Source organism: Barbus barbus (assembly GCF_936440315.1).
Source record: "Barbus barbus genome assembly, chromosome: 14".
Lineage (NCBI taxonomy): Eukaryota > Metazoa > Chordata > Actinopteri > Cypriniformes > Cyprinidae > Barbus > Barbus barbus.
This window is the reverse complement of record NC_136742.1, coordinates 23,611,463-23,630,409: the sequence shown is the minus strand read 5'-3', so window position 1 is coordinate 23,630,409 and position 18,947 is coordinate 23,611,463. Positions and strand designations below refer to the sequence as shown.

The 18,947-nt window shown below is 37.0% G+C and overlaps 1 pseudogene across 1 annotated transcript in view; it reads left to right on the top strand.

Moving 5' to 3' along the window:
* Positions 1-18,947, top strand: part of LOC306880685 (protein enabled homolog) — a 78,920-nt pseudogene that overhangs the window by 48,238 nt on the left and 11,735 nt on the right. Inside the window, exon 5 of the transcript in view lies at positions 13,117-13,487. The product of the transcript in view is annotated as a protein enabled homolog (transcript). The remainder of the gene's footprint in view (positions 1-13,116; positions 13,488-18,947) is intronic.

Here is an 18,947-nt window from a genome sequence, read left to right as displayed (position 1 = left end):
TTAAAGGTTTTTTTTTTATTTTATTTTATTTATTTATTTATTTTTTTTTACATACTATGTGTGTGTGTACTGTGTATATGTATTATGTGTATATATAAATACATACACATACATGTATAATTAAGGAAAAATATGTTAGATTTATATATATAAAGTATTATATAAAGTATAAATGTGTTTACATATAAAAAAAGATACATGTGTATATTCATGTATACATAATAAATATAGACAGTACACACAAACATAGTATGCAAACAAACTTTTATTTGAATCGATTAATCGCGATTTAATTGTTTTGCAGCCCTAGTGTACAATTAGATTTAGTGGGAAAATGACATCCACAAAACGCCTTCCACCCCATGGAAGAACACGTGCACTCATAGATTATGAGTTGCGTGATGGTGAGAATATGAACCAACTCTCGCACTGCAGAATCAAACAAAGATAGTGCAGCAATGTAATGTTAATGTCTGTTGGATTAAGTTCAGTTAAATCACCACTTTGAAGCCCTGAATTCGCTTTTTCATGAGCATGTTTCATCAAGATTTCTGTGGACTTCAAAGGATGATGGAGGCTGTTATTCACCCTGGTCTTGTTAATGAAAAGCTTTTCTGCAATGAGTTCCCAAAGGAAGCAGCAGTCAAGGTTGAGGCTGCTTGACTGGAATATACATGCTCAAAGCTCACTGCTTGCTTGTCAGAGTTTTCTTTCTGCTTTTTGCTTTAATAATAGAATGCCATTGATGCAACTATTGCATCTCTATTGGTATTCATTGCAGTAAGGCTTAAAATGTTACCAAGAGTCAGTGCTGTATTTTGAATAATGATTTTAAGTCCTGTTGGTCAGCATGGCAGTTTACAAAAACTATTTTTCTAAACAATTATTTGTCTGAAAAATGAAAAAGTATATACACACGTGGTCAGAATTTTTGGTACCCTTGGTAAATATGATAAAAGAAGGCTGTGAAAATAAATGTGCATTGTTAATCCTTTTGATCTTTTATTTTAAAAATCACAAAAATCTAAGCTTTCATTGGAGAATAAGAATTTAAAATGGGGGGAAATATCATTCTGAAATGTTTTTTTTTCTTTTCTCAAGTACATGTTGGACACAATTACTGGTACCCCTAGAAATTCTTATGAGTAAAATATATCTGAAATATATTCCCATTCATATTCACAATTTTAAGCGCACAGCGTGATTATGAACATGAAATTATTCATCCATGGCTTCCTGTTTCACAGAAATTTAAATAGGAGGGAAAACAAAACAAAGGCCAAATTCCAAATTAATCACCCATAACAATGAGAAAAACCAAAGAATATATTTCTAATGTGCAGCAAAAGATAATTGAGCTTCACAAATTAGTGAAGTGGCTTTAAGAAAAGAGCTAGAGCAGTGAAAATTCCCATTTCCACCATCAGGGCAATAATTAAGAATTTCCAATCAACAGAAAATGTTATGAATCTGCCTGGAAGAGGACATGTGTCTATATCTTCCTAATGCACGGTGAGAAGGAGAGTTTGAGTGGCCAGAGACTCTTCAAGGATCACAGCTGGAGAATTGCAGAAAAAGGTTGTTTCGGGGTCAGAAAACCTTTAAGAAATGATCAAACAGCACCTACATCACCATGTTGTTTGGGAGGGCTTCAAGAAAAAATCAAGAAAAGAAAATGCTTTCACCAAAAAACAATCTCCAGCATATTCAATTGTCAGACATGACTGGAACTTCAAATGGGACTGGCTTCTATGGTCAGATGTAACTAAAAAATTAGCATTTTAGCAGTAAACACTCAAGATGGGTTTGGTGAACACGGGGATAAAAAGTACTCCCATGTGTACAATGAAATATACTGCCGTATTTTTAATGTTGTGGGCCTATATTTCTGCTGGAGGTCCTGGACATCTTGTTCAGACTCATTGCATCACTGATTCTATCAAATACCAACAGATAAAAAATCTAAAAGTGACTGACTCTCTTAAAAATCTTATAATGGGCCATGATTGGATCTGCCAACCAGACAATAATCCAAAAACAAACCTTAAAAACAACACACAAATGGGTCACTGGGCACAAAATCAAGCTTCTGTTATGGCCATTTCAGTTCCCTGACCTGCAGCCTATAGAAAATGAGTGAGGTGAACTGAAGAGAAGCACCACCAACATGGAGCTGGGAATCTGAAGGACCTGGAGTGATTCTGGATGAAGGAATGGTCCCTGATCTCTTGTCAGGTGTTCTCTTGAGTGAGGAGAATTTTTCTTGAAACCCTCTCGAACAATATGTGGTGATGTAGGGGCTGTTTGACAATTTTATTTTTTTCCAACAAAGGTTTTTTGACCCCAAAACTCAACCTTTCTCAACAATTGTCCAGCTGTGGTCCTTGAGTCTTTGGCCACTCAAATTATCCTCCTCACCGTGCATTAGGACGTTATAGACACATGTCCTCTTCCAGGCAGATTCATAACATTTTCTTGTTGATTGGAAATTCTTAATTATTGCCCTGATGGTGGAAACGGGAATTTTCACTGCTCTAGCTCTTATCTTAAAGCCACTTCACTAATTTGTGAAGCTCGGTATAAATATATTTATATTTTTTTTAAACTCAGCTGAATTATTTATTTTTTTCAGCTGAAAAATCATTACAAAGGAGCAGAAAGAATATGAAAATACTTCTGCCCAATTTTTCTTTAGATTAACGTACGTGACAAATCATTCACAGTAAGAGTTGAGACATTTATTATGTAAAAAGGGTCTATTTTAAAATTGTGTTGTCGTTAATGACTTAATGAAAGTTATTAGCCTTTGCCTCGACGGAGAGAGAAAGATCTTCTACAGATCTGCTGTGTGAGTGTTTCTCCATCAGTGATGCATCATTCCATGAGACGAACCCAAGGGAGTCTGGGATGCTCTGTAGTATATGATCTCAGTCTTTTGATGGTGACTCAGCAGTGGTCATGTCCTACTTCTCTGCTACAGAAGAAATGTCAAATCTTCACAGGTTTTATCTGCAGAGCCCCTGCAGCCTGTTAAACATTAACCATTGGTGTATTCCCTGCGTGCTGTGAGCCAGGCGAGGACGGCATTGGACAATGCTGCGAGTCCTGCATAACAAATATTGTTTGGCTGGCTTTTTCACTCCAGACAGATATGCTCCACGGCATAGTGAAGCGCGCGAGGAGGGTGCATGGCTTCAGTACACCGCAGACACGATATTGATTTATAATCAGGTGTATGTCAAATCAAGGCAATGTTATGGGGTTTATTAAAATAGTATGGGATAGACAGTGCTTTCTTTTGCATAGTTTAATGCTGTGGAGGGCTTAATAGCTCTGGCCTTCCCTTCAAAACTGACTATTTTTACTCAAATAATGTTCTGTGAAATAATTTTGTCCGTTTTGTATTCTAATGTTTTAGTGCTGGGACAGATTAAATAGACTGCAAAAATAAATTATGGGACCCATCCAGTTTTATTATTATTTGTTTAAAATGATATATTTCTAATATGTTAAATTAGGTTATTAGCTATTTTTCAGTTTCTGTTTTAAATTTAGTTGAAATTATAGTAATTTTTTCTTTTGTCATTTTTATTATTAATAATAATAGTATTTTGATTTAGCTGTATATTTTTTCAACCTAATTTCAATAAATGAAGATCATTTTTAATACTTTTTGTTAAAAAGAACACTACCATCCACCTCTTTGATATTTCCATTGTTCAAGGAATTGTATTATATGGTACATATTTAGTTTTTTTGATTTACAACCCTGTTAAATTAAGATTCGATTTTTCTTACATATAAAAGAGACTCTTAGTTATTTGTTACACTTTATTTTACAGTATGTGCACTTACCTGTGCTTACAGTGTACTTAAGGAAGTACTGGATAATATATGTGACCCTGGACCACAAAACCAGTCATAAATGATTTCTACATCATCTGAAAGCTGAATAAATAAGCTTTTCATTGATGTATGGTTTGTTAGGATAGGACAATATTTGGCTACAACTATTTGAAAATCTGGAATCTGAGGGTGCAAAAAATCTAAATATTGAGAAAATCATCTTTAAATTGTCTAAATGAAGTTCTTAGCAATGCATATTACTGATCAAAAATTAAGTTTTGATATATTTACGGTAGGAAATTCACTAAATATTTTCATGGAACATGATCTTTACTTAATATCCTAATGATTTTTGGCATAAAAGAAAAATTTATAATTTTGACCCATGCAATGTATTTTTGGCTATTGCTACAAATATACCCCGGCGACTTAAGGTTTTGTGGTTTCATACAAGTTAACTACTTGGGTTAGGTTTAGGGGTAGGTTCAGGGTAAGTACCTAGTTATTACCCGGTTATTATAATTAATGTAACAAGTATATGAGTAGCAGGACTATAAAATAAACTGCTACCATTATTTGTGTAAATAACTCAGGGCAGTATTTCAAACTGATTTACAATCAGCAACTTGTCTTTTTGAACTAATCATTAAAGTACCAATTCATTCAAGTCATTAAATTTAGGAATCGGAAACCACTGGTTGCACACTGTTTTTGACTCGCTCAAAAGAAACATGAGGGTTATCAATAATCATTTTGGGGTGAACTATCCCTTTAAGGAAGTTGGAACAGTCATTCATACGTTCTAACATCTTGTGTTCATCAGTCAGGTGCTGTAGCGTACATATAGTGGAAATGTTCCTTATAAGGATATTTTCCCCTTTCTGTGGAAGATCTGCCAGAAAGTAAAGGGCTCACATTCTCTAAAAGAATGTCTTTGAGTGCGTGTAATAGAGTTGGCCTGCTGCCGCCCACCCTGCCGGCCGCAGCGTGCCGGCCCACAGCCATATTTAGCTATTGCAGTCAATGGAACTGGGTGCATGCTTGGTGTCTGATGTCATCTCGTGATGCAAACCTGATACAATGCTGCTGTGAAGGAGAGCAGAAGAAAGGAATGAGAGGCAGGTTACTCACAGACAATTCATAAACAGCCATCGGGGCATCTGCATACTGTCAGAAGACGAATTAGTAGTGCTGTCAGACAGGCCACAGGACTCTGGTGGCTTGTCAAAGGATTTCTGAGATCATTTTAAAATAAAGGTCACATGCTTGCATGGAAGGTGCTACTTGGAATTTTAGTTATTTTTATAATGCACCGATTGAACGGTTACCTTGAAAAGACATTGAATTACAGACAGAACTTTATATGCATAACACAACTTTTCATTTATCTTAATTGCAAGTAGTTTGACCAGTGCAGATCACCTTAAAATGATACATGATTTTAAAGAAATTGGTGTTGTATTATCCTAATACTTGTAATAATTACATTGAAGCAATGACTGAAAAGTGCAGTTTTAATTCAAAATAGAGACTTCAAGAAAATTCTCTGTGGTTTTACATCTAAATTCTTTTAGTATGAGTCTGTGTCCATTTTTGTTTGTTTGTGCAAAACAACCACTATGTTTGAGGCACAGGATGTTTCTTCCCGGAGCAATTTTTCGGAATTGTGTTCTTTTTGTCTTTTAATTTTGTGGAGAGTTTTAGTACACACATGCTTTGAATTAGGGACTCGAGCATTTCTGTAAACCTCACGATGAAATGATGACAAAAAGCTCTCGAACAACCTCAAAAATGATCTTGTGGGGCAATTATACCCCTTTAGCTCTGAAATGTATGCTATCCGCTGTACTGAGACATGCTATATTTGTATTACTTTCCTGCTGGGAAAAATAAATATTTGGCCATGTCTCCCATCACCAGAACATCACGGATTATACAGTTTCCAGGGGATTATATGTATAAAAATATAGATTGTAGTTTTTAGCTTTCATGTTTTCTACTGGCCGTTCCAACTCCAGCAGGACTGCAGTGACATGTGGGTCGACTCGTGTTCAGTGAGCCAAAAATATCCCGTATTAGTATTTGATTAAAAAGACATGAAGTGGCATAATGGAGGATATAAATAGTCAGCGCGACGCTGATACAGGTTTGCTGCTCTGCTGGCTTTCAGCACATCTGTCAGGTGGAGACACAAAAGAACATTTTCCCCAACCATATCCCGCTAGCAGGGCGAGAAAAGAGCCACCACCTCATTAGCAGACTGATAGCATCATTTAAAGCTGAATGTCATAATCATAGCCACTTCTTCACTCTTCAGCACAATAATGCGCCGGATCGCTCAGCAGCCTCATCCGGATGTCTGTCATCTCTTTATGAATGACCCTTCAGCTACAGAAAGCCCACATCCTGCTTTCTGAGCTCCTTCGGGATGTGCTGTATACCGCCCTCTCTGTTCAAAGATGTTCTTCCTTCTGCATAAGGGGGAATCAGTGAGCTGGGCCCAAATTTGTTGAAATTTTGGAGGAAGCCTTGAAAAAGACACCATATGGCTTAGCTTGGACACAGCCAATGATAACCAAATTGCCGAGCCTCCAGGAGAGAGGGGAGTTTGACTTGCCAAAAAGACTTCAATATGGTGCTCATTCTGCTCTTTTGCACACAATGGTTTGTCATTGTTTAGTCAATGTGGGCTTTTTCTGCACATAATTATTTTTTAGATTTTCAAGCCATTTTTTTCAAATATTGGTTGTGATATTTTGGACTACTTATGATTTTCTTTTATACCACTAATCTTCATACAGCATTTTGGCGTCTTCAATCTAGACATGCATCTTCACATACATTACTTCTTCATGAGAGTTTAATTAAAACAAGTTGCATTTACTTAAAGCAACTCTTTATTAAATATTAAAAGTGTTGTACGTGTATAATGAAAATAAATGTTTCTTGTTTCACTAAGCTGACAGTTTTTTTTTCTTTTCACTTTATCCACATTTTTCCAACACCCCATGTGTTGCAAATTATGGGAGTAACTTTTTACACCATATCGGTTTACACCGTAAGCAGTCAGCAAAAGGTTCGCTCTCTGAACACAATTATAAGCATTTTCAAAAACTAGGTATAATGAGGTTGACTTTCACTCACCTTTTAACCATCGATCATTAAAAGGAAATTTAAAAGTGTAAAAGCATCAACAAACTACTCCCAGCATACCACGAATAACTCCTAAAGATCCCAATTCTATCCGCAGCAATATTATGGGCGTGTTAAATATCATTATAGTAATATGTCTATATTTCATAACAATTACATTTTACAGCATCCATGTGGAAATAGACATGAAGATTTGGGGAGAAAAATGAAAGATTCTTAGTGCATTCCACACTCTAAAAAATGCTGGGTTAAATACAACCCAGTGCTGGGTAAAATATGGACGAACCCAGCGATTGGGTTGTTTAGACCCAGGTTGAAAACAACCCAGCATGTGTTCTGTCCAATATTTACCCTGCACTGAGTTGTATTTAACCCAGCATTTTTTAGAGTGCAGAAAATTATTCATGGTTTATATCATAAATGAACTTGGGAGAGCGGACCACAAATGCACAGTATGTGTTTTTTTTTCATTTACTTACAGCAGAATACAAAGGAAATATGAAAATAATGCAGCAAGCTGAAAAGAGATATTCTGTAGATATTGTTTGTATATCAAGTCTCATTAAATACTAAATGTAATGTTATTCTCCTAACTTCTGAAAATAAAAAAATAATGAAAATTTACAGCCCGTTCAGTTAAAATTTATGGATAAGGATTATTTGTAGCACAGTCCTATGATTTGAAATGATTTTTTTTTTTAACTGGAAAATTTTACAAAATACTCAACGAATGGGTATTTTATTCTAAGGTAATGTGATGACGTGATGAGCACCAATGTAATTATTTTTCTATGCAATACAGATTTGTTTTGTTTTGCCAAAAAAAAATCTATATCTGATTATCCTGTATGTTTTTATTGTAGTACTCCTGTTTTAAAACCTAATAAAGTCATACTGCCTTAGGAATCTGTAGTAAGTTGTTAGAAGACATTCTGAATCAGGCTGTGAGCCGCCTACACTCCCTTAGCTACTGTTTCCTTGGTAACTGATGTCAGGAACGGAGACGCCAATAAATGGATCTGCTGCATGTTTCCCATCTTTTTAAGTCCTTCCATGCTCGAGAAGGGAGTGTTTGAGGGAGGGAGGGAGGGGGGGTGGGGGGGGGGGGGGTAAGCAAATTTTGCATTGCTTGTAGTTTCTCCGATATTAAGGATTCTCTAAACTGCAGTAGAACTGCCATAAACTAGTGCAGATTCCAAATTGATATAGGTTTTGGTCAGTTGCCTGCTATTTGATCATTGTTTTAAAATATATTTTTTAAGGGACTTCTTGACTTTCTCACTATGTGGGCAGGCTTAACTTCTTGAAAGTAAACTGGATGACCCTTTCACAAGTATTTCTGGGTCTGCTCCAAAATATGAGAACAATCCCTGTCATGCTTTAGTATGTCTGTGCAGTGGAACAAAACCGTACCTTTAAGTGGCCATGAGTTTTGTTGAAAGGGGTTGTTATATAAATGCACTGGAATGTTGAAGAACTAGATTGCTTGCTTTCCTGACATGATCAGAAAGAGGTGCTACTTGAAAATGTAAACTGAAAAAGGCCTAAAATTAGCCCTTAGTGTAGCTGCCCAGGTTGCTGAACCCCTCAACCCCATATTTTGGCCCCTTCCAGTCTCTCGCCTGAGAGAGCAGAGCCTGCTTCTAATTTTAAGTGTTTGTGCTGCTCGTTATTTCAGAATGTTGTGATCTCCTATGCCAGGGAATGCGTATGTGTCCGATAGGATTACGCACAAATAAAGCTCTCAACCGAAACGGTGCAAACTGCACTTGCAAACAGGTCTGGGGTGTCGTTCTTATTTAAGAAACAAGGAGCGCACACATTTGATCCCATAAATCCGTCTTCCTGTTGCTCAAATGCTAGTTTGGTTTAAAGTAATGTTTGTTCTAAGTTTAGCAGCTTCCGAAAACAAGAAGCCCATGAGGATATTATGATCTCTCCACCCCTGTAGGATCACTGGGATTGCACGGCAGTAAGCATCGTGAAAAGTTAACCTCGCCTAACCCATATGTGTCATGGAAATTAAATATAGGCCTCTAATATCACATATCCATTTGATCCTATTTCTTCTAAGCATTCAGTCAGCGCTCATCTCTATAGGGGGCTTGTTCTTAAACCCTATCCAGGGATGACTTATGGATGGCTCCGGTATGGCTGCCATGGTCTTTTGGGGTAGTATATTATCACAGACATGAACGAGGCTTCCTCTGCTCTTTAATTACATCTCTGAGAGCATGGCTCAGGCTCAGCAGGGATTTTGGGGGAAGTGGGACATACTCTCACTACACGCCTCAATAGCATTTCATAATGGAGTGGCTCAGAATACAATTCTCTGGGAACCCAGGTACAAGAACAACTCTGAAACAAGGCAACTAAATTAATCAGATATAGAGAACTCGGGCAGTAGAACAAGCATATGGAAGCTCCTTTTGGAAGATCTACATATAGTGGCCCTTGTGGATTCACTGTTAGCTCTATATAGTTTTATTCCCCTCGAATTACCAGGTGCTTTTGTTGTGTCTGTTTCAGATGTTTAAGGATGGATCCTTTGAAGCCATACCTTACCTAGTTTTATATTAAATGACAAAACAAATGAATGCTACATCCATTGTGTCCATCGTATTTTCATACTAACATGCTCCCAACTCTGGGCTTAAAGAAAGTTCAGAGTTTCCATGTGCGTTCAGTTCATAAATATGATATTTGAACACACCATCAGATTCAATGGCCATCAGTCAACTAAAGAGAGAGCCTCATTTGAAAAAGATTTGAACAGAACTGTTACAAGCTATTCAACACTATGATACTCTGAATTCTTTAGCTGTCACCTCTACTATGACCTGAATCATTATGAGTCATTACATTTATATTAATTTACCTTGGAGCAAATGTATGTTCTTACTGATGTTACACATTCATTTGAGAATGAAGACTGACACATAATTTAACCCACGGCCTGCACTTCTCTACATTTATTTAAAGAAAATAGTGTAAAGTACATTGTGTCACTATTTTAAGTGCCTAGACAGTGGTTTACTACATTTTTGGATATCTTGTGTAAAATTCATTCATTATAAAACAGTCTGATAAGGTAGAAGGAAACAGTTGCTAGAGCAGGAGGGGTTTGTAATGCAGTTATCGTTCAGTATTTAATCAACTGTACATATGCAAATGCTGAATTATATTAAAGGATTAGTTCACTTCCAGAATAAACATTTCTTGAATTTACTCAACCCCATGTCGTCCAAGATGTTCATGTCTTTCTTTCTTCAGTCGAAAAGAAATCAAGGTTTTTGAGGAAAAAATTCCAGGATTTTTCTCCATATAGTGGACTTCAATGGGACCCAATGGATTGAAGCTCCAAATTGCAGCTTCAAAGGGCTCTTCACGATCCCAGCCGAGGAATAAAGGTCTTATCTAGCGAAACAATCGAGAGGGGAAAAAAGAAAATTAAATACTTTTTAACCATTATGCAGTCACGTTGGAAAGGCGGAAGTACCGACCCAGTGTTTACAAAGCGAACATGCAAAGAAAGTGAAACGCCCTTTACAAAAAAGGGTAAAAAAATGATGTCTGACAATTTTGAAGTGACATAGCCTACCCTACCATTTTGAATCGAAGTACACGAACTAACGTTGTATTGCGTGAAGTCACAATTTGGACCTTGAACTTGTTGGGTCCCACTGAAGTCCACTATATAGAGAAAAATCCTGGAATCTTTTCCTAAAAAAAACTTTCTTTTCGACTGAAGAAAGAAAGACATGAACATCTTGGATGAGTAAATTATCAGGAAATTTTTATTCAGGAAGTGAACTAATCCGGTTACTTAAAAGTAGAACATTTGATATTTTGATATAAATGTGAATGGCCCTGCATTTGAGATAATGTCTTGCTTTGTAGCTTTGATCTGAGGTTTGAAGTCGATTTCGATGACAGGACTGATGAGACAGCAGGAGTGACTGTATCAATTCAGGTGTGACTGCATCCGTTGGAGCCTTAGGCGTAAACTTGCTCTTCTAAAGGTTGCTCTTCTCTTAGGTTGAGGTGTGGTTTCCCATCTTCTCTTCTTTGGAAACATGTGGAGGCATGATGTTACTGCATCTAAGCTAGTATTTTTTCATGATGATGACTGTCATACTGAGTGGAAGGTGTGTCTGGCAAGGTCCCAGGAAATGACATCATGCACACCCATTCATACAAAAAGACGTGTGGGAGATTATTAGCCAGATGGAGAGAGAAGATCACCTGTTTTAATGCAAACCCTGATGATGAGAGATTGATGCGTCTTATTTATCATCTATCCAGTTTCCCATGATAGCTGTCTCTTTTCACAAACACAGTGGGAGACCGTTTAAACTATTAAACCTCAACAGTTATACAAGTTAACAAAAAGTTCAAGTGGGTGTCTTAAAAGAATAGTTTGCCTCCTAAAATGTCTCATTGACTCGATGACTCGCGCTTCCACAGCTTTTCCCAATAGTTACACCAAAATAATTATAAAAATATATAAAAAATATAAATATAATATATATCCAAGGTTAATATTAAAATGTATACATTTATTTATTTATATAAAAACTAATAGCAATTAATCACATCCAAATGAAAAGTTTTTGTTTACATAATATATGTGTACTACGTATATTTATTATGTGTGTATATAAATACACACACATGCATGTATATATTTAAGAAAATGTTATATTTGTATATTAAATATATGTATAATATAAATTATATTCATTTAAATATATACATGGAAATATTTTCAAAATATATAGGAAAACTGTATGTGTGTGTATTCATATAGATAATAAATATACACAGTACATATGCATATATTGCATAAACAAAAACTTAAATCGTTTGACAGCACTAATTTATTTATTTTATTATTATATTTATTTGTTATTATAGCATGTTTGGAACAACATGATTGTGAGTAATGACTTATTTTTTTATGTTTCTTTGAAGTCAAATTTGACAAAAAGACAACATGTTATGGACAGCCTGGAAGATGAACCTTACACGATGACTCTTCATATTGTTAGGCTCTTTGCATTTCATTTGTTTTCATTCATGAATGCTCTCCAATTTGTTCAGCCCCTCTTCTTCGAGTTAGGTCCATCTGTCCTGCTTCAGCGCCAGAGCTGCAAACAGCCCATTTTTCTTCGTTTACTGTCCCTGCTGTCCACAGTCTAAATGTCTCTGGCTCTCTAATGTAAGTACACACTGGATTTCTGGGCATGAGGACGTGCTGGATGCTGATTAAGCACAAGAGGACTGACGAGCAAATCTTTCATAAACCCTTAGCAGAACATCTGCAGACGAGCTGGTCTGGATGCTGAAGTTGGCACCTCTTGTTATTCACTTGAGTGTGCTACCCTCTAGTGTATGATATGATGTACTGCACTGCTTGTATTTTAGCGATCATCTGTCTCCTTATCTGGAAGAAAGCAAATCATTTTCATTGGTCATCTATAAAAGCTTTTCTTACTGAATATGTCCCAAAGGCGCTTTAAGGCCATCTTGTTAATTCCACCAACAGCCTGTTTATTTTAATGGGCAGAGACTGAGAAAAAAACAAAAAAACAACAGTGGTAGCATAAATATATTTTTAATTTATTTCTGTTTTTTTTTTTTTTTTTTTTTTGCTATTAGAGGTTCACTTCAGGTTCTAGTAAACAAAGTATACGTTATATATAATATAAGTAGTGTGTGTGTTTATATTATGTGTTTGTGTGTATGTGTGTGTATATATATATATATATATATATGGGTGTATATATGTATGCATACATACATACATACATACCGACTGAGCCTGGTTTCTCCCAAGGTTTTTTTTCTCCATTTTGTCTCTGATGGAGTTTTGGTTCCTTGCCGCTGTCGCCTCTGGCTTGCTTACTTGGGGACAATTCATTTCCAGCGATATCGTCGACCTGATTGCAATTTTTTTTTTTTTTACACTTGACACACTATTTCCTTTTTTTTTGGGATATTGTGCAGTTGCTTTGACACAATTTACATTGTTAAAAGCGCTATATAAATAAAGGTGACTTGACATAGGCCTATAGTATAAGTAGTAAGTTCCCTTCTACTCTCATGTGTCCTCAGGCAGATGCAAGAGCTCCAGCGTCAGAAGGAGCAAGAGAAGGAACGGCTGGAGCGAGAGCGGCTAGAACGAGAACGGCAGGAACGAGAGATGCTGGAACGGGAACGCAGCGAAAGGGAACGTCAGGAGCGGGAGCATCAGGAACAAGAGCGACTGGAGAGGGAACGTACCGAGCAGGAACGTCTGGAGCGCCTGGAGCGTGAGCGTGAAGAGCAGGAGCAGCTGGAGCGAGAACGCCAAGAACGGGAGCGTGCTGAACGGGAGCTGATGGAGAGAGAGCGTGCCGAGAGAGAGAAGCAAGAAAGGGAGCACCAAGAGCAGCTGGACAGAGAGCAGATGGACTGGGAGAGAGGAAGACGCATCTCCAATGCCGGTGAGCATCTTCATTTTCTCCAACATCTTTTTATAGATAGGATTGACAGATAAGATGTAGACACGACGGGCTGGAGTCAAAAAATGAACGAGGTTTTAACACAAACTAACAATACAAGTGGCTTTTCTTCTGTTTTTCACTATGCTTAGCATGCAAATGCCTGTGAAATGCTGTTATTATCTGTTAGAAATCATTTCTTACAGTGTTGCAGTTATTAAGCTCTTAGAATTTCATTTAAACGCTTTTTTGACCGGGGGTGCACCAATATTACAATTATTGCTGATTTCCATGCCATGGCTGATAACCGATAAACAAAAGATTAAAAATCTGTACTATTTTGTGTAAAAAGAATTTAAAAAATCAGTGCTGTTCTTGTCAACGTTAAATCAGTTTGTGATACTTAAGTGAATGTAGGCACCACAACAACATAATATACAATATGAAAAATGGATATTCATTTGGATATTCATCTGATAAGGAAAAAACTGTTTGAATAAAAAAAGTAGGATCTTTATAAGAAAGCAGTGTTCAAGAAATACCTTTTAAAGGGTTAAATCTTTTGTAATCTAGAGTTGTTCCTTTAAAGCGATAAATTAAAGCGTATTTTAACATCTAAAAATTGGTGGAAACAAGTGACCGAAAGTCACTTATATTGGACACCTCAGAAAAAAAAGTCAATTAAAAATTGAATTAATAATATCTGCTGTTGTGCATCTCTGGCTCGGGTGTTTCTTTTCGTGTTTCTTCATGTAAAATATATTTTTAGTATGTATTTGGTCTCTAGATCTGCGTAAAGCTATTGTATGAAGGAAGGGTCAGCACCTCCTGGCGTCTTAATATATCAATAGGTGATCTTCTCCTGACGTGTCCATCTGTTAGTATGTTGGAAGAGTCTCAATCAACAGCTTGAAAGATGACGAAACTCAGGGAGAACTGCACACACTAACCATGTTTCCCTCATGCTGTCCTGTGTACAGCCCACTAGGATTATGGGTAACCTGCCAAAACTCAAGAATTTAGGTGACAGGCGAAAAAGGCTGTGGATCTTTAGCAGCTGTCAACACAAATGTTGCTGTAACCTGTTTTACTCTTGTAATTTGACAAATTTCTGAGAGAACCACAGTACTGAGTAAGAAAATGTTGGGCATGTTTTTTGGCCATCAGGGTTAGATTGGATGCAAGTTAGTAGAAAATAGGAAAGATTTTACTTTTTTTGTTCGTTTAGAATAAGACATTGTTCACAATAAGACCAGGAACCTTCAGTAAGAAACTAAACATGGTCAATTTTCATAAATACAGATTGCATACATTGCTCAGAATCATGTGCCAAAAATAGACATTTTTCTTCTCAAGATGGGGGAGGGGATGTTTATTCCACAGATAATGTGTGAGAGGTCAGGCCTCAGGCTTTGATAGGCACAACTGTCATTTCAAGTGTTAAATATTTGAGCAGTTTAGTATAGCTCATGTGTGATCATTGTATCAAATAATCTGTGTTATTTGGTAGTCATGTAATAGTTTGTTCCACAGCAGGGATGTCAGAAACCCTTTAAATGCAGCATCGATTGCTCAGGAATGTTGAATCGAAATTACTAACACAACATTAATATATTGGCAATCCGATTTGGGAAGGAGACATAATTTTACAGAAAACTGGCACTGGCAGTCAAGTGTAAATCATGACTGTCTTTCCACTTTATATTAGATTAGAACAGTGATGTTTTTTTACATACTTCCAAATGTTCTCAAGGAAGGCAAGAAATCACAAATTTCTGACAAATGCTTAAGTGTCATTTTTTTAAAGTACATTCTGCTTAGACAAATCATTGTACAGCTAGTCTGCAGTTGATGCATTTCTCACTGCAGTACTGACTGACTGGTGCTCTTAATGTTTTATTCTGAGTGTTGAATTGACACCGGATTGAGTTCTCTGTCTGGAAAGACGTCTGCATGGCAGTTGTATTTTTAGTGGGTCTTGTCTTGGCTCAGTGACTTTTCTGAGTCATGTCTTGGAGAATTCTGCTTTTTGCTAAGAGTTATCAAAAAAATACAATGAGATTTTGGCAAATAGATATAACAAAATCTGTATCATTAGTTGGAGCACTAGTAGAAATACAGACACTTGGTTTTGGTGTAAATGGATATTTATAGCCACAACTATCAGCTAACCATTCTCTTTTTCACTTCAGAGTAGTATATCCAATAATGTTCGTGCTAAATAAATAAACTCATTATTATTAAAAACCATTATGTGAGGATCTTAGTCACAAGTTGATTTAATAAATTTGGATTAGTCTCTCTGGTGCACAGCCGATAGGTCTTGCCATGTGACCGCCTGTGCTTTAGGAGTGGAAGAATTTCATTAAGTCACTTTGGTGATCATACTGTGCTACATCACGGGTCATGTGGTCTGCTTGTCAAAGCTAGTAGTGTGGAAAGGCAGAGGAGGAAAATGAAATGGAAGAAAGCAAGGTACAGATAGGTTACATTATAATTTAAAACAAGGGATAAACAGAAATCAGGGGTACTTAAGTCATGAAGCCAGCGTGAATAATAGGAAAGTGTTAATAAGGAGATGACCTGAATGTAGGGCATGATAATTTGTGTTTGCCTGTGTGTTGACGTGTATTTTGAAGTATGCTCAGGGGGGCGTGGTGGGTTTCACGCAGCAGGAGGGCAGCTGTGTCTGCAGGCTGCTTATGAGAATCACTAGAGCGGAAAGATTTGGCCAACATATGGCAGGCAGTGACTCTTACAGTGCAGTCTCACCATAAACCAAAACATGAATTTACATGCATGTCATATATAAACACCCTTAAATATGTTGCAAAATGTATTGCCTTGAGACGGGGCCCCTGCCACTTTAAGCCCGGCCTTCAATAAAATCCTTATAGTTCCATAATTATACAGATTTTATTGAAGGCCAGGCTTAAAGTGACGGGCCAGATTAAAAAAAAAATATATATATATTTTTTTACATACATACATGCATACACACACACACACACACACACACACACACACACACACACACACACACACACAGTACAGTACATATACAGTGGTGTGAAAGTGTTGGCCCCCTTCCTGATTTTTTTTTATTTTTTTGCATGTTTGTCACTTTAATGTTTCAGATCGTCAAACAAATTTAAATATTAATCAGAGATAACACAAATAAACACAACATGCAGTTTTTAAATGAAGGGTTTTTTTATGAGGGGAAAACAAAATCCAAACCCACACGGCCCTGTGTGAAAAAGTGCCCCCCCCCCCCCCCCCCTTATCACACCTGAGTTCAGTTTCTCTAGCCACACCCAGGCCTGAGTACTGCCACAACTGCTCGCAATCAAGAAATCACTTAAATAGGACCTGCCTGACAAAGTGAAGTAGACCAAAAGATCCTCAAAAGCTACACATCATGTTGAGATCCAAAGAAATTCAGGAACAAATGAGAAAATGTAATTGAGATTTATCAGTCTGGAAAAGGTTATAAAGCCATTTCTAAAGCTTTGGGACTCCAGCGAACCACAGTGAGAGCCATTATCCACAAATGGTGAAAACATGGAACAGTGGTGAACCTTCCCAGGAGTGGCCGGCCGACCAAAATTACCCCAAGAGCACAGCGACAACTCATCCAAGAGGTCACAAAAGACCCCACAACAACATCTAAAGAACTGCAGGCCTCACTTGCCTCAGTTAAGGTCAGTGTTCATGACTCCACCATAAGAAAGAAAACATCTTGATGATCCCCAAGATTTTGGGAAAATACTCTGTGGACTGACGAGGCAAAAGTTGAACTTTTTGGAAGGTGTGTGTCCCATTACATCTGGCATAAAAGAAACACAGCATTTCAGAAAAAGAACATCATACCAACAGTAAAATATGGTGGTGGTAGTGTGATGGTCTGGGGCTGTTTTGCTGCTTCAGGACCTGGAAGACTTGCTGTGATAAATGGAACCATGAATTCAGCTGTCTACCAAAAAATCCTGAAGGACAATGTCCGGCCATCTGTTCGTGACCTCAAGCTAAAGCAAACTTGGGTTCTGCAGCAGGACAATGATCCAAAACACACCAGCAAATCCACCTCTGAATGGCTGAAGAAAAACTAAATGAAGACTTTGGAGTGGCCTAGTCAAAGTCCTGACCTGAATCCTATTGAGATGCTGTGGCATGACCTTAAAAAGGCGGTTCATGCTCGAAAACCCTCCAATGTGGCTGAATTACAACAATTCTGCCAAGATGAGTGGGCCAAAATTCCTCCACAGCGCTGTAACAGACTCATTGCAAGTTATCGCAAACGCTTGATTGCAGTTGTTGCTGCTAAGGGTGGCCCAACCAGTTATTAGGTTTAGGGGGAATAAAAAACTTCATTCAAAAACTGCATGTTGTGTTTACTTGTGTTATCTTTGATTAATATTTAAATTAGTTTGATATGAAACATTAAAGTGACAAACATGCAAAAAAATTACAAATCAGGAAGGGGGCCAACACTTTTTTCACACCACTCTGTGTGTGTTTGTGTGTGTGTGTGTGTATGTGTATATATATATACACACACACACACACACACACACACACACACACACACACACACACATATATATATATATAATAACAACAAAAATACTTTTATTCATCAGAGAATCCAGGGATAAAAATGTTTCTTGAGCACCAAATCAGCATATTAGAATAATTTCTGAAGGATCATGTGAGACTGAAGGAATGATTACTGAAAATTCAGCTTCGTCATCACAGGAATAAATTACATTTATTAAAGTTTATAGACAAGTTTTATGTTGGCTAGAGAAAGCCTAGCTTGGAAGTTTGAAGTTTTAAAATACTTTAAAACAGAAAATAATTTTAAAATGTTATAATATTTCTAAATATTATTGTTTTTAATGTATTTATGTAAAAATAAATGCAGTGTAAGGGACTTTTTTCAGAAACGTTTAAAAAATCTTACCAACCACATACACAACCACATTGCACATACAGTACTTTTTGTGCATAGTACAAGTTTGTAGACAACTGATGAATCACCAATGATGTTTCAGTTGAAATGTATAATTACTGGGTTAAATTCGCTGTACCATTCATATCTTAATGTGATATTTGACTGTAAAAAGTGCAGGTTTTCATTAGCATTTTCTTGGCATGCCGAGAGTGGATGACTGTCTGTAGCAGGTGTGTGATGATCCTAAGACACTAACCTCACATGACGTGTATCCAGAATTTACAGTAACCCTTCGGTGCTCCCTCCTGAAAGTACTACATGCTAAACTAGATGTTTGTGTAACATTCTTCCCACATGTGTTGAAATTGATCATCTTTTCCGGTTCATGATGTTGTCAACAGCTAACCCGATTGTACTAATTCCAGTGTGTTCCCTGTTCATAGACAGAAATAAGTACATATGATGGACTTGTAGGTCTTTGCTGGATTTCTTGCTTCATTTGCCCC